This window comes from Thermobia domestica, chromosome 15, assembly GCF_964235325.1.
Source record: "Thermobia domestica chromosome 15, izTheDome1.hap1.1, whole genome shotgun sequence".
Classification (NCBI taxonomy): domain Eukaryota; kingdom Metazoa; phylum Arthropoda; class Insecta; order Zygentoma; family Lepismatidae; genus Thermobia; species Thermobia domestica.
This window is the reverse complement of record NC_137468.1, coordinates 118,228,237-118,245,381: the sequence shown is the minus strand read 5'-3', so window position 1 is coordinate 118,245,381 and position 17,145 is coordinate 118,228,237.

Genomic DNA, 17,145 nt, shown 5'->3' with positions numbered 1-17,145 from the left:
CCTTTTACTTTTCGTAAAATAAAATATTTCATTAAGAAATAGATTGGATTACCGAAGTAATAAAAATAGAATAAAAGAGTGACTTTGGGACCAAAATTATACTTTAGAAATGAAAGTAAATCCAGCTATCTTTCAAATTCTGAATTCGGAAGTTTACTAGTCAATTTTCTATTTGCTTATATTAGGGTGGGATATAACTGACACATGAAAAGATGAAAAATATCACTGATTTTTGGATAGAAGCTGTAGAATTTAATTACCAAAACCTAAAATAGAATTTGAATCAAATAACAGTAATCACATAAAAATAACAATTCAGTTAAACTTCAGCTCAATAACAATTCAGCTTCAGCAAGGTTTAAGAGAAAGGGTTGTTAAAGAGTAAAATATAACGCATTCAGAATTGTGTTACTTACAGGATCTGAAGAACCGAACTTCATTACCAAATTTGATGTACCTTTGAATGCTAATACAATTTGCTTCAAAGCAGAATACAAGTTATTAAAATTTTAGTACAGTTGCATTTATCTTTATACGAATAAAATCTCAGAAATTTAGGTTTAAATGAAAGAAAATTTGGTCAATTTAAATTTAAATTTGGTCAATCATCCTAATATATTTACGCACTTCTTGATGTAATTCTAAAAAAGGTTGATCACGCAAATTACTTTAATAATAACTTGATGAAAAACAAGAGAAATACTTAGGTTCCATTGCAGTGTCCTCGAGGAATTGAGTTCAAGAGATAGAATATTTATCGAGGTAAGCAAATATTTATCAGCCGTGAGTTCTTGATTTTGGAGATGAAGAAGAAATAATAAGAAAGATGTAATAGAAATAATGCGCACTCACTTACTTATAGCTTGTTAACTGGAAATGTTGGAATAGATGTATGTCTTTATCATAGGCGGAACTACAGGGAGCGAGGGGGCGGCCACTCCCAGTAGCAAATGTGGCCCTCCCCAGAATTCTTCTACTGGACAAAAATAAATTTACCTCAATTTACGCATAACAATTTTAGTGACGCTTGCATTCGACAGATTTAATAGTGTCTGTACTCGTCCGCCTACCGATTTTTTTTTAATATGGTCTGGTGCTTGGATGTAATAAACCAATGTGATAGTGTGCAGTATAGCTACCTCTCAACTTGCGCTATACGAGTTTTTTTTATTTGATTTCTTCGTTAATGTAAATTATTTTTGTATTGTTTCCAGTATATTACATTATAATTATATACAGTTATTATTTTATTTATAGCATAGTAATGTTTGAATAGTTAAGATTCTCACAGCAAATTATTAAGATACACTAAAAAACAACAGAAAGGAAAGAAAAAAGAAGACGAATTCTTGAACTGTCAAACTCAAGCGATTGTTGACTTCTACATACATGCATATAATACCCATTTTAAAGTCACTATTCCCTATCGTTTGTTGCTCTTCCTTATTATTATTATTATTATTATTATTATTATTATTATTATTATTATTATTATTATTATTATTATTATTATTATTATTATTAATGAATTGAAGTTCGTGGTGAGAGTCTTAACGTATAAACTGTAACCTTAAATTTTTGTGCAGGTTGTCGAAAGTTGGGAGGAGTACAATATTGCAAGACAGACACGAGGTTATTCTGCAACCGGGTAAATGATAAATAATTTCCAATAACGGAAGTTGTGCACCACAGAAACATTTTTTATATTTTGCTTCAGAAAAATGAGTGTACTTGTACTATGCTAAAGAAAAAATATGTTCCTGATATAGTTTCATACTGTAAAAAATACATGGGTATCGCAGCAATAGCGAGAACTAGAGCAATTTTAATCGAGCAAGTCGTGTCGTCTCTTGGTATGGGGGGAACATCTGCCAAGGGACTTAAATTATTGTACCTAGATACAGTTCGCGGCATAGAAATCGTTACACAAATTCTGAGTCCAAATTAATAACAAACTCTTAACCGTTTTGTTATGCATCCAGAAATACATGTCTCAATCGATTAGTTGCTTCTAGTATCAATCCAACAACTCCTCCTCCACCACCTCTCCTTGTCTAAAGCAGTGAGTGTGACGTAGTACATTCTTTCCATTCAGCTGAAAAAGAAACAGGAATCAACTTTACAACATTATAGCTTTAAAACAGTCTTTTCCATTCGTTTGTTCTGAAATATTTTAAGAGCATAATTAAAAAAAAAAAAAGTCACACAATGTTCCCAGAGCTTCATAAAGACCTTTAGTTTCATTCTTTCCCTTCTTGAAAGACTGCAAGCTAGTAAGATGCTCCCTAAGAAATCTATGGAAATTGCTAATAACGGCAGTAGGTTTTGTGCTTCCTAAAGTCTGTAATGAACGCACTGGACTCTAAAATATCTACTGACAGAAATGAGTGTTATTCAATGATACATTTCATTTCTTTTCAGTAATTGCAGGAAAATGTTTCAGGGGCGTCATTTGGGCAGAACAGGAGGGTGTAATTCCCCTTTCCTTGAGCTTCATAAATACATATTGTTTGATCAAATGTATAGTAATACACTAATAAAAAAGTGAAAATCTTATGTCGCCGGAGAATCTCTCCCCCCCCCCCGAATAAAATCTAAAAGACACTGCTTTAAGCAAAAAAAAAATAGAGTTACGATAGCACATTGCTAGAAAGCGTACATTTGCTTTCAAGAGTCGAAGGTTGATCTCAAGCCATATGAGTTCCTGGGCGACATTGAGAGAGAGAGAGAGAGAGAGAGAGAGAGAGAGAGAGAGAGAGGCAGAGAGAGAGATTCAAGTATGGAGACAGGGAGGGATTATTTATATACGCAGATTTAGAATTGAGGAGAAAAGATCGGACAGCACTTGTATTAGGACGAAAATTGTGATTTTGTGAAACAGAAGAAGGGAAGGTTTTGAACTACGAGAATCACATTAATCACTTGTCGAACTAAGGTAGAAAACTCTTTTAGCGCATCAGTTGGTTACGAAGGCAGAGAAAGATAGTGAGAACTGAGCAATTAAGAATTTAAAAAATCTGAAGCTACCAAGACGGATTTCGAACGACGAACCTTGTAGCTATCGAACCATGACTTTATCCATTCTGCTACAGAGAACTCTAAGTACTCGTTACATACGTTTCCTTTAGCTACGTTGAAAGCTAACTTAATGGGATATTCCAAAAGTTGACTAGGTGGAAGCGCCGTTTAGGTAGAACGTAAGCCTCTTTTAACTTAGTTACAATGTATCGTGGCGAACATAAGTCATTGATCAGGTAATGGCGACTGCTTTGAAACAAATGCAGAGTATGAGAATTAGATCAGTTATATCTGTGAAAGAGAGACAAACTTTTGAACCAAAGGCTTAAGAGCAACTCAAGTTATTAATATAAACTTTGCCGAAGAATATTCACTTATATCATCATAAAAGAAAAACGAAAGACATTCTGAAAAGAAAAGAAATACAACATACAACTTTGCAAGCGAAGGCAAAGAAACCTAAAGCAACGAGACTAAAGACGAACTAATTACAGCGTAGTGATCATTGTTCAGTGGTCAAGGCGCTGGACCAGTGATCTGGAGGTTCGTGGTTCGAATCCAGGTCGGGCATTTATTTTACTTTAGGAATTTTGATGGCGATTGATCGACGAGGACACACGTTTTATTATATTCAGATATTTGAATACTCGGATGTTTCAATACTTGAACTATCAAATCTTCATGAATAATAATAGTAATAATAATAAACATAATAATAATTATTATCTCGTAGAAGATTAAAGCTAGGAGCTAATTATCGCTCAGGTCATACCATTACAAGCAGAAACGTAACATTTGGCAAGAATATTTTGGTTGTGTTTAATGGTATCCACGAGAAGAGGAATTTTTCATTTCGTTTCTAAAACAAACAAAAAAATGAGCATTATCATTTTACATTCTAGACGGGACAACGCTAACTCAAATTATCGTCTCGCTTTGGAGATGAGAATTGAGACGAGACGAAAAGTATCGTAAACATTTCTCGTTTTGTCTCGATTCTCGAAATAGTGTATGTCTATTCATTAAGTAACAGTTGCTCTGTAGACTGAATCTTATAGGTTCTTTGTTACTTTGTATTTCAGAGCTCATTGAATTATGGTCTGTGCAGGGATGAATTCAGGGGATAGCCCGGGGGGGGAATCTCCCCCCGAAGAAAATTCATTCCCCTCCGGAGAAACTCCCAAAATTTCAGTCACAAAATGTAGAAATTACTTCACCCAATTATTTGTTTTTCTTTCCGTGCACGTGCAGACAAAATCTGATCTCTCAATATACATATAAATGACGCAGACCCATTCTACAGTGAGAAAAAAAAAGTATTCGTCTCAAAGCGCGCACAATATAAATCGTCTCATATATTAAAGCAAAGAAGACTCTATCGCACAATAATATGCTTATAGGTCCGTCTATATTTCCCAGCATAAAATAAAGGAAGAAACAAATGAAACTTTGTCTTTCGTTTTTTACAGGTTACAATAAAGAGAGACGTCACATTTATTGCCAAAAAGGTATTCGTCTTGTATCTATAGCTGAAGCAACACACTTTTCGTAATGCATGTCTTTGGGTACTATAGCTGCAGACGCTTGTATCAATTGGTGAACTGTAGTCAAAGAGTGTGTGTGTGCTGCTATTGAAGTCAACAACGAACAGAAAGCAACCAGGGGAAGATAAAATGGGCCGAAAATCAAAAGAAACATCCTGAACATATGAACATCCTGAATATATGAACATCCTGAAGACACATCTTCTCACGGGTGTTGAGCAAGTGGGCCTAGCAGGGGATTACATATTCATCCCAGATAACGACCCCTCCACACCCGACATATTCATCCTCTGAATACGAAGCTTTGGCTCTTTACTTCGAAGTGGATGGAAACCCTTCCACAATCACCGGACATAAATCTAATTGAGCATCTATGGCACTATCTGGAAACAAACATACGGAAACACCATATTTCAAATAAGTCTGATCTTTAAAACGTATTGCTGACAAAATGGAGGAAAATTATCAGGGTAACAACAGAAAATCTAGTTAGATGGATGTCAAGGAGGTTGCAGGACGTCATACGACGAAAAAGAGAACCCACAAAGTATTAAAAGTTGGGGCACAACAACTCAAGCTATTGCAGATGAATAGTATTTCTTAATAGATGAATACTTTTTGGGCGTGAAATATGATTAGTTCATTTTGTTTGTACGTTTTCGTATGCTTTGAATATGAAATAACTTCATTTCTATGTTTGGTATATATAAATGTAGTGTAATGAAATATCTGTGTTTCGTTCTTCCTTTTACTATTGAGTTGAATGCAAACTACATGCGTAAAAACATTTCAGTTCTGGCCGGATGAATACTTATTTTGCTCACTGTATATAAATATTAAACATGTAACATCTAAGACAGAATACCAAAATAGTCAATAAAACCTGTATTTCTTAACGCTATGACCGAGTTTGGCAGAACATGAAATTGTCAACTATTGAAGAAAGGTTTGTATTTTAGTAGGTACTATACTAAAGATAGGAAAGATAGGAAAGATCTTTCGATCATTCCACATGATCTCTGATGTCAGCAGACTTCAGTTCTTGAAAATGTACAGTTCTTGCATTATTTGAAATAGAGCGCCTAAATCCCATTTCTCGCATCGGAAGTAACAGACGTAAATGTGTTTTACGATTGTTAAAGTAAACATACATTTCTTGAACTAAAAATAAGTCAGTTAAAGGGTGAGATTCAGAGGGCGTCATTTAGATATATCAAGGAGGAACAGTATTCCCTCCTGGGTTAGAGATTTACATAGAATTTATCAATATAATAGTAGTATATAAGTGAAAGATTGCTATTGAAGGTGACGAAGGAGGGGCAAGAGGGGAGACGGCCCGGGGCACCGAAGTAAGGGGCGCACGATTCGGAAGGGAAAAAGAAAAGAGAATAAAGAAAGAAAAAAAGAGAGGAATGAAACACATGTGCACATGTGGGCATACGCACGTACTAAAAGTGCTCATAATCAAGGAAAAGCAGGGTTTACTTTTTAAAATTTTCTCACCTTTCGCAGCTGGTCTGTCGACCTCACTCATATGTACGGGGGTGTCGTCGTGTACTCTCGCCCCATGCGCTGATTTTCCACGACACGGCACTAATCCTACTGAAGATTTCGTAAACTAAACTATTGATGTGTATGCAGTGAAGAAACCAATGCTTGATTTAGAATCAGAGGTGTGAGAATGATTACTTTTTGTTAAGATATTCCTATGTATTTTTTAGGACAAAAAATATTTGAGTTAATTTAAATCTTTTTAAAAACTTCTACATTAGTAACAAACAGTACCTACTGAATATAAAAAACTAAAATAGCTACTGTAAATACCAGTTAAAGTTTACTCTAAAATATATTTGCCAGTCTTTATTTAATGTTTTAGTAAACGATTGTTTTATTATTATAATCTTTATTATTAAAAGAGAGGTCTTAGGGTAGTGGCTTGAGCATTCGTTTCGTGAATTAGGAGTCCGCGGTTCGAGTCGCTCCGAGGATATTAAGAAAAAATTTATAATTTAGTATGTAGAGACTTCTGATATATAATAACATGAAAAATAGTCAATTTCTCTCGTTCTTACAAGTTAGAATTCAAACGACTACCTCCACATGGGAAAAACTAACAACATGAAATCACAGTCTACAATCGCGATTCCTACTGTCTGAAAACTTCGCGTGTTTCGCAAACAATTCATGAATACAAACGGGTCATCCTTTAGGCCTAGTATGAGTCATAAATTTGACTGAAATGTCATTGTGGAATTGTTATTAAATTCTTCCACTCTTACTAGAAATAATAATAATATCTTCTTTCGCCATTTTCAACACGGCCCATATATTCGTTCAACAAAAATTGGTAAATAGGAACTATTCTTTTTTAATATTTGTTTTATATTTTGTTAAAATATAAATAGAACGCATACATAATCCAATGTCTTTTACCCAAAGAAAGGGTGTTACTATGTATCGTGATGAAGACAAATCCTACTTAGTTTCTGTTAAGGCATCCGAAGATTCGATTTTCATATTGTCCAGTAGCTGACACCTTCTTTTCCCCTTCTTTTCTTTTTAAAGTATCTCTTATAAGGCAATTCGTCCTTAGAGAGGATCCAAAAAATGTCTCTTTATTTTTCTTAACTTCAGTATGCTTATTTGCATTGGAATAGGACGTAATATTGAGGTCTCAAATATACAAATATGCATTATTTGAAATAGAGCGCCTAAATCCCATTTCTCGCATCGGAAGTAACAGACGTAAATGTGTTTTACGATTGTTAAAGTAAACATACATTTCTTGAACTAAAAATAAGTCAGTTAAAGGGTGAGATTCAGAGGGCGTCATTTAGATGTATCAAGGAGGAACAGTATTCCCTCCTGGGTTAGAGATTTACATAGAATTTATCAATATAATAGTAGTATATAAGTGAAAGATTGCTATTGAAGGTGACGAAGGAGGGGCAAGAGGGGAGACGGCCCGGGGCACCGAAGTAAGGGGCGCACGATTCGGAAGGGAAAAAGAAAAGAGAATAAAGAAAGAAAAAAAGAGAGGAATGAAACACATGTGCACATGTGGGCATGTGCACGTAATAAAAAGTGCTCATAATCAAGGAAAAGCAGGGTTTACTTTTTAAAATTTTCTCACCTTTCGCAGCTGGTCTGTCGACCTCAATCATATGTACGGGGGTGTCGTCGTGTACTCTCGCCCCAAGCGCTGATTTTCCACGACACGGCACTAATCCTACTGTATGCAGTGAAGAAACCAATGCTTGATTTAGAATCAGAGGTGTGAGAATGTTTACTTTTTGTTAAGATTTTCCTATGTATGTTTTAGGACAAAAAATGTTTGAGTTAATTTAAATCTTTTTAAAGACTTCTACATTAGTAACAAACAGTACCTACTGAATATAAAAAAACTAAAATATCTACTGTAAATACCAGTTAAAGTTTAGTCTAAAATATATTTGCCAGTCTTTATTTAATGTTTTAGTAAACGATTTTTTATTATTATAATCTCATATTGAATATTTATCAGCAATTAGTCTCAATATTAGCTAAGATGTGCATGTGAATGGAATTGTTAAATATGCTGCTTTCTTGCAAAAATACAGAAAAACAACCCTCTCTCTCCAGGAGTTTACATTCTCCCCGGGTGAAAATGTCTGAATTCAACACTGGGTCGGTGTAGGTATTTTTGTAGCTAAGCTTTTATAATTACCTTTGCATATCCTAAAAATTAGTTTATTATATGGCTTACTGTTGAGTGATATTCAGTTATATTAATTACAGTTATTTTCCTTAAAACATACAGTAGAATACTTTCTACATGAAACTTTAGTGGAAAGCTTTCGTTTAAAATGTGAGTAGTTGCAGAGGTGTCTTGAACGTACGAAACGACTTCTCGAAAATCTGTACGTCTAAGAAAGTTTTGCCAAATTTTAGGGCAACTTTAAAACTTTTAATACCATTATTTATTATTATTATTATTATTATTATTATTATTATTATTATTATTATTATTATTATTATTACTACTATATAGTTGGGACCTCAATATTACGTCCTATTCCAATGCAAATAAGCATCCTGCAGTTAAGAAAAATAAAAAGATTTTTTTTGGATGTTCTATAATTATGAATTCCCTTATAAGCAGTGGCGGCGGTTGACGTTGAAAGTGAATGATCTGAATATTTGCATATATATGTTAGTATTCCTGCTTGTGTCTAATATGTTGTTTGACGAAAGGTTGTGTAACTAATAGGATACTATCTTTTTCAGTTAAAATACCGTATAACTTATAGTATTTCATACTTTATTAATTAAATTGACAAGAGCAAGGGCAAGAGCAACGCCAGTAGGTAGTAGCCCTTTGTACTCTTAAACAACAAAAGTGTAAGAAGAGATTTGATTCCATGCTCATGAACATCTTAAAATTCTGTCTGGAAAACTGTGAGATCAGATTATTGATTAACAAATTTGCAAAACAAATAAATATAAAGGATAATCTTAATCATAGTAATAAATAATGGTGCTTGTTTTGCAAAAGTCATATTGAAACAAGGATTAATGAACAACTTAATTTTTAATTCCACACATGCTATTAAATGTATGTTATTACTCTTAGAAAATGATAGACAGTAAATACTACTAGCATATGCTACGACTTTTAAAGAAATATTTGCTTTTGCAACTTCCCGAAACATGTTCGTTGCCATTAGGTGCTGTTTTCACTTTTTTGGACCACATCAAAACACAACAATACTTAAAATCACTCCATACTCCAGTTATACAAAATAACGCTAAAACCTAGAATTATGTTGAATTCACTAAGTTTAATTGTACACCCCTAACACACCACTTCACTCATATATTGCACTACAAAACAATGGAAAAGATAGAAGTTCTTTCTTATTATACTTTTCCCCTTACTTTAGAAAGAAGAAAATACATTTTAGGAACTGTCAATTTTTGTGCAATTAGAAAATAACTTGGAAAGACTTTTTTTCTTTAGCGAAATGCTCTCTCAATTAGTTTCAAAGCGGCTGACTAATATATCGAACCCTTGTAAGAATGGAAAGTATACTGAAACTAGCAGCGTTCACCCCGCTTCGCTGGGGTCACCCCGGAACGCAATAAACTTTGTTACTTAGATAATTTTTACTTTTTCGCTTTCAAGTGATATGATAAAAACCATAGAAGATTGCAGTAAATGTTAACATTATATCGCCTGTCATTTATGTTAACCCGCCGAGTGACACGGTCATGTGGGTTGCATATAAATACGGTTAGATTTAGCTATGATGAGCTAACAAAGGATTTCTACGTTATGGACACTTGAATGGTCAATTATCTCAAGATACTGGTAATTGAAAATTAAAGTGATATGATAAAAACCATCTAGGGTCCAAATCTTAATAACCCCCCAAAAATGAAAGAAATTGGTTCAGCCGTATTAGCGTGATGAGCTAACAAAGGATTTGTACGTTCTCTTTTATATATATAGATTGTTGTGCTCCAATAGGTTAATTTTGGGGTTATTTTCTGTGGCAATTAAAACGCAATTCCTGTAGTTTTCTTTACATGGGAAGACAACCAATACGTACTCACGGAACGGCAGATATATGACACCATTTTTTCTATGAACCAGTAAGTGCATACAAAAACCTTACTTTTCTAAATGAAACTATATACATTAATTTGATACTTCAAAAAAGTGCGGGGGCAACTGCCCCTCTTTGCTCCCCGTAATCGCCGCCCATGCTTATAAGAGATGCTTTAAAAAGAAAAGAAGGGGTTTAGTTTATTATATGGCTTACTGTTGAGTGATATTCAGTTATATTTAAAACATACAGTAGAATATTTTCTACATGAAACTTTAGTGTAAAGCTTTTGTTTAAAATGTGAGTAGTTGCAGAGGTGTCTTGAACGTACGAAACGACTTCTCGAAAATCTATACGTTTAAGAAAGTTTTGCCAAATTTTAGGGCAACTTTAAAACTTTTAATACCATTATTATTATTATTATTATTATTATTATTATTATTATTATTATTATTATTATTATTATTATTATTATTATTATTATTATTATTATTATTATTACTGTATATTTGAGACCTCAATATTACGTCCTATTCCATATTTTATTAACGATGAAACACTGATTTCGGTCATGATAAAATACTGTAGTCCAGAGAATTCAAGTTTAAATTTTAAAAACAGACCGAAAGTATCTCCGTAACTTATCTCTATTATATTCGGTTATTCTCGTTTTACAGGTATTTCCAGTAACCGTAAACGACAGGGACACAAGCACAGATACATCAATGACATGTAATATTTCAAAGGCTCTCCCGCCGGGAATCGAAACTAAGATTCCGCCTACTGAACTATCTGATGGGTGAGGTGCCTGGTTCGTTCCCAAGGAAAGTAAACTTCAGACGGACACATCGTGCTCGTGAGCTTTCTCGGAATACTCCCACTTTCTCATTCCACGAATTCGTATATCATAATTCACTTGTTTTAATCTGTCTTCCTCAACCTAACACGCATAATCGTTGGATATTAAACGTAAAGATTTCGTTTTCAAGCTGTAAACCCAAACCAATCCGAACCGAAAAACATTTGTATTTTCTATTGCTCATTAACGTGTTTTCACAAAAAATATATATATATGAAAAAACATGGGGAGTCGTAATTCCATTCAAAAGTGAAACAGCAGTCTCATAATACCTTATCCTAAAGCGAAGCCATTACATATCGTTTGGAACTTCTTCCAAAATATATACGGATATTCTGAAAAGTGGCAATATAGTGTCTATTTTCAAACAAAACTGAACCAAATTACGGTTCGTTTTCTGAAATAAACGGACACATTCTGTTTTAAATTTAAACCGAATCCAAACCAGTTAACCCAGAGATTTCGTGGGTCAATGAAAGCTTGACCCACAACCCAATGACCCAGCACTCACCGTGACCCTGTCTGACCCATGCCACATCGTGACCCACTATTGCCCACCACCCACTATGACCCACTCCGACCCACCATCCATCAGGAACCTCTGACTCACAAAAACACATCGTCATCAACTCTGACATGATCCGCGGTCTCTTTACCGACTAAAGAGTTTACACTTGTAATACAATCAGGTTTGAAATTCTAACTAATCTGAGTTTGAATTTCTACCGTCAATCGCTCAAACACCGCTCTGTTACTATAACAATGGATCTGATCTTTACGATATAAAATGATAAAGTGTTTGTCATGGATAAAATTACGATGAATTTTAATTAAATTATCATGGTCTAATTATTTCATTGTTGAATTATCGATACTTTTCAGTAGAAAAACGGATAAAATTTTTAAAGTCCCAATTCAAGGTCAGTAGACTAACGTACAGAAGCTTATATTACAAATTTTATGTCTATTTTTCTCATAAATTTATGGGTTGATTGTCCTGTGCTTTAAGAGCTCCATATAATAAACAAGCTTCAGCAATTATTATAGTAGAAGGCGCATGGTAAGCAGGGGCGGATCCAGGTGGGCGATCGCCTCTCAGAAGAGGAAACTTTCTTATTTTGTATATAAATAAAACCCAGAGTTCGGAGCTCACAAGTAGCAGTATTACAATCCACCGTCCCCACAGTAGTGCGTACTGGATCAAACCTGATGGTAAGCATATATGGATATATGATGCGAAGCACTGTATTGTTTGTGTCTCAACTAATATCGATTGTTTTCGATTATTTTTACAAACTAACCCACTATCAAGTTACCATATATAGAATGTGCCGCCCCTCCCTATAAAGGAGAAGTTTAAAAAATGCTAGGAGAACTTCTGTTAATTTTGAATAAAGAGATAATATACTGAATTTCAGCTCCGTAAGTGGAACGGCTTGTAAGATACTCAATTTGTTTCGCAAAAATTCGGATCCCCACTATACCTTAGGATATTATAATGAAAGTAATATGATAACATCCAAGTTTGAATTAAGGCCTAACTATATACCAAAATTCATTTCATTTGACTGCAATTTTGCCCTAATGATTAGGCACACATAGTTACTTCATTTTTATATAATAATTTATATATTACAGTGATTCAAAAATGTATTTTTTCCTGTAGTTAGCTCCTCTAAAATCTCATGGTCTCGAAAGCCAATTAGTAGTATAAGTCCTATTGCTATTATTACAATTACAAATATCAATATCCAAGAATGGCTCAAGTTCTTTTTTCACCTAGAGATACTCATCTCAGGTAAGTAAACAGAAACAAATGAAAAAGGGAAATGGAGGCCTTGAAAGTAAAACGTAGACAAATTCACCAGTGTTCAGAAGCATATTTTTAAAACACGCTCGACCCTACTCATAGGAGGTGGTTAGTTGTAGTTATCAGTTTCTCGCCAGGTAGCATATATAAATACAGCAGAAATCAAAAAACTGTTACTGGCGGTATTCGTGGCCGTGTGTACTAGCGCCGTGCACTAGTAATTAGAATTGCTTTTGGCGAGGGTTCAAACCAGGTCCAAGGATATTTTTATTTTTATTAAAAAAATAATACTCAAAAAAGTGATTTACTAGATTATGTGTATAGTTTTGCTATACGATTCCACTGTATAAGAAGAAGAAGAGGAATAAGAAGTTGTAGTAGTAGTAGTAGTAACAATAGTAGTAATAGTAGTAGGGACAGATTAGAAGCCTTGCAGGGCTCCTTTTGTTCCACCTTGATTGCCATTATATAAATTTAACCTCAACTGCTTCTTCAATTTTCTTCTTCAACCCCAACAAAGTGACAATTTTCTTCTATTACAACACAATACGTACACCAGGTTTGGACCAGGCCCGCAACCAGCCACAGAGGTTTAGAGGGGCCATGAATATGTTAGAGGGGAACAAGTGATTAAAAGTTCTTTTACACATATCTAAATTGTGTTTTTTTTGTGTTGAGATCTGGAGATATCACCACGAAAAGTTTAGGGAGCAAAGCCCTCTAGCCCGCTCTGGTTGCGGGCCGGGTTTGGACAATCGCAAACTGCAACCAATAAGAAACGTGTTTTTAGTTTCTATGGCTAGAGTCGAGTGTTAAAAGAAACATGCTGTTCAGAAGATGCTGTGTACAATGCAGAGAGCAGAGTGGGTTGATGCGTAGTGGATCGCAGTGGGTCATGGTGAGTGATGGATCGCAGTGGGTCATGCTGGGTGGTGAGTCGCAGTGGGTTACCGTAGGCGGTGGGTCGCAGTGGGTCACATGCTGTTGACCCACGATCCACTGACACTCAGAAAACTCGACCCACTTGACCCACTGACCCACTCCAACTCTGATTGCCACTTTTCAGAATATCCGTACATATTTTGGAAAAGTTTCAAACGATATGTAGTTGTTCCAATTTAGATTAAAGTATTATGAGTCTGCTGTTTCCCTTTTGAATGGAATTACGATTCCCCGTGTTTTTTCTACATATTTTCTTGTGCAAAAAAGTTAATGAGCAATAGAAAATACAACTGTTATTCAATTCGGATTAGTTTCGGTTAACAGCTTGAAAACGAAATCTTTACATTTAATGTCCACCGATTATGCCTGTTAGGTTGAGGAAGACTATGAGTGAAGCAAGTGAATTATTATGGACGAAGTGGTGGAATGAGAAAGTGGTAGTGTCATGAGAAAACCCACGAACACGATGTTCTCCACCTTAAGCTTACTTGCCTTGGGAACGAACCAGGCACCCCACCCAACAGATAATTTAGTAGGCGGGATCTGAGTTTCGATTCCCGGTGGGAGAGCCTTGGAAATATTACATGTCCTTGATGTATCTGTGCTCGTGTCCCTGTCGTTCAAGGTTACTGGCAATACCTGTAAATCGAGAATAACCGAATATAATAGAGATAAGTTACGGAGATACTTTCGGTCTGTTTTTAAAATTTAAACTTGAATTCTCTGGACTACAGTACTTTATCATGACCGAAATCAGTGTTTCATCGTTAATAAAATATTGGAATCGGAAACGTTTGCAATTTGCACCATAGACGAGTGTTTCTAGACTGTTACTTAAAAGAGAGGTCTTAGGGTAGTGGCTTCAGCATTCGTTTCGTGAATTAGGAGTCCGCGGTTCGAGTCGCTCCGAGGATATTAAGAAAAAAATTATAATTTACTATGTAGAGACTTCTGATATATAATAACATGAAAAATAGTCAATTTCTCTCGTTCTTACAAGTTAGAATTCAAACGACTACCTCCACATGGGAAAAACTAACAACATGAAATCACAGTCTACAATCGCGATTCCTACTGTCTGAAAACTTCGCGTGTTTCGCAAACAATTCATGAATACAAACGGGTCATCCTTTAGGTCTAGTATGAGTCATAAATTTGACTGAAATGTCATTGTGGAATTGTTATTAAATTCTTCCACTCTTACTAGAAATAATAATAATATCTTCTTTCGCCATTTTCAACACGGCCCATATATTCGTTCAACAAAAATTGGTAAATAGGAACTATTCTTTTTTAATATTTGTTTTATATTTTGTTAAAATATAAATAGAACTCATACATAATCCAATGTCTTTTACCCAAAGAAAGGGTGTTACTATGTATCGTGATGAAGACAAATCCTACTTAGTTTCTGTTAAGGCATCCGAAGATTCGATTTTCATATTGTCCAGTAGCTGACACCTTCTTTTCCCCTTCTTTTCTTTTTAAAGTATCTCTTATAAGGCAATTCGTCCTTAGAGAGGATCCAAAAAATGTCTCTTTATTTTTCTTACCTTCAGTATGCTTATTTGCATTGGAATAGGACGTAATATTGAGGTCTCAAATATACAGTAATAATAATAATAATAATAATAATAATAATAATAATAATAATAATAATAATAATAATAATAATAATAATAATAATATAGAAGACAAATTCTGTATGAGGACACATTTTATTAAAATCTGTAAAATCGTCCTAGCGTTAGGCAGAAGTTACAAAATAGCCGGGATTAGAGAGAAGATTCAGGACAATCATTACATACCCTCTGCATACGCCCCTACAACTAGTTAAATGTTAAACATGTAGGAAGTAGGGATACAGAACTTACGAGAGTCCTAAGAAAATTTGGTTTTAGGTAATGGTTATGCCGGCTAAGCTACAGAAGACGTCGATGATGAGAATGAAAGAAATATTGGAATAAAGAAAGTGGGAGGAAGCGGAACCCGGAGAAAACCTGCACACAGGGTGTTTGTTCAGCGCAATGCCCACTTGTCGGGAGCTGGGTTGAACAGGATGAACCACTAAATTAACAACACTTCAGTAATAATAATAATAATAATAATAATAATAATAATAATAATAATAATAATAATAATAATAATAATAATATTAAAAGCTTTAAAGTTGCCCTAAAATTTGGCAAAACTTAGTTAAATGTGGGGATTTCGGAGATGGGGTTTCGTACCTTATAGACATACATCTGCAACTACTCACATTTTAAACAAAAGCTTTCCACTATAGTTTCATGTAGAAAGTATTCTACTGTATGTTTTAAGGAAAATAACTGTAATAAATATAACTGAATATCACACAACAGTAAGCCATATAATAAACTAATTTTTAGGATATGCAAAGGTAATTATAAAAGCTTAGCTACAAAAAAACCTACACAGACCATAATTCAATGAGCTCTGAAATACAAAGTAACAAAGAACCTATAAGATTCAGTCTACAGAGCAATTGTTACTTAAAGAATAGACATACACTATTTCGAGGATCGAGACAAGACGACAAATGTTTACGATACTTTTCGTCTCGTCTCGATTCTCATCTCCAAAGGGAGACGATAATTTGAGTTAGCCTTGTCCCGTCTCTAATGTAAAATGTTAATTCTCATTTTTTGTTTGTTTTAGATACAAAATGAAAAATTCTTCTTCTCGTGGGTAACATTAAACAAAACCAAAATGTTCTTGCCAAATGTCACGTTTCTGCTTGTAATGGTATGACCTGAGCGATAATTAGCTCCTAGCTTTAATCTTCTACGAGATAATAATAATTATTATGTTTATTTCTATTACTATTATTATTTATGAAGATTTGATAGTTCAAGTATTGAAACAAATCCGAGTATTCAAATATCTGAAAATAATAAAACGTGTCTCCTCGTCGATCAATCGCCATCAAAATTCCTAAAGTAAAATAAATGCCCGATGTGGATTCTAAGCCAGCGCCTTGACCACTGAACAACGATCACTACGCTGTAAATGGTTTGTCTTTAGTCTCGTTACTTAGGTTTCTTTGCCTCCGCTTGCAAAGTTGCATGTTTAATTTCTTCGATTCAGAACGTCTTTCGTATTTCTTTTATGATGATATAAGTGAATCGGTAAAATTTATATTAATAACTTGAGTTGTTCTTGAACCTTTGGTTCAAAAGTTTGTTTCTTCTATACACGAAACCACAGATATGACTGATTTTATTTTCATACTCTGCATTTGTTTCAAAGCAGTCGCCATTTCCTGATCAATGATTTATGTCCGCCACTATACATTGTAACTAAGTTAAAAGAGGTTTAAGTCCTATCGAGACGGCGCATCCAATGAGTCAATTTTGGAATATC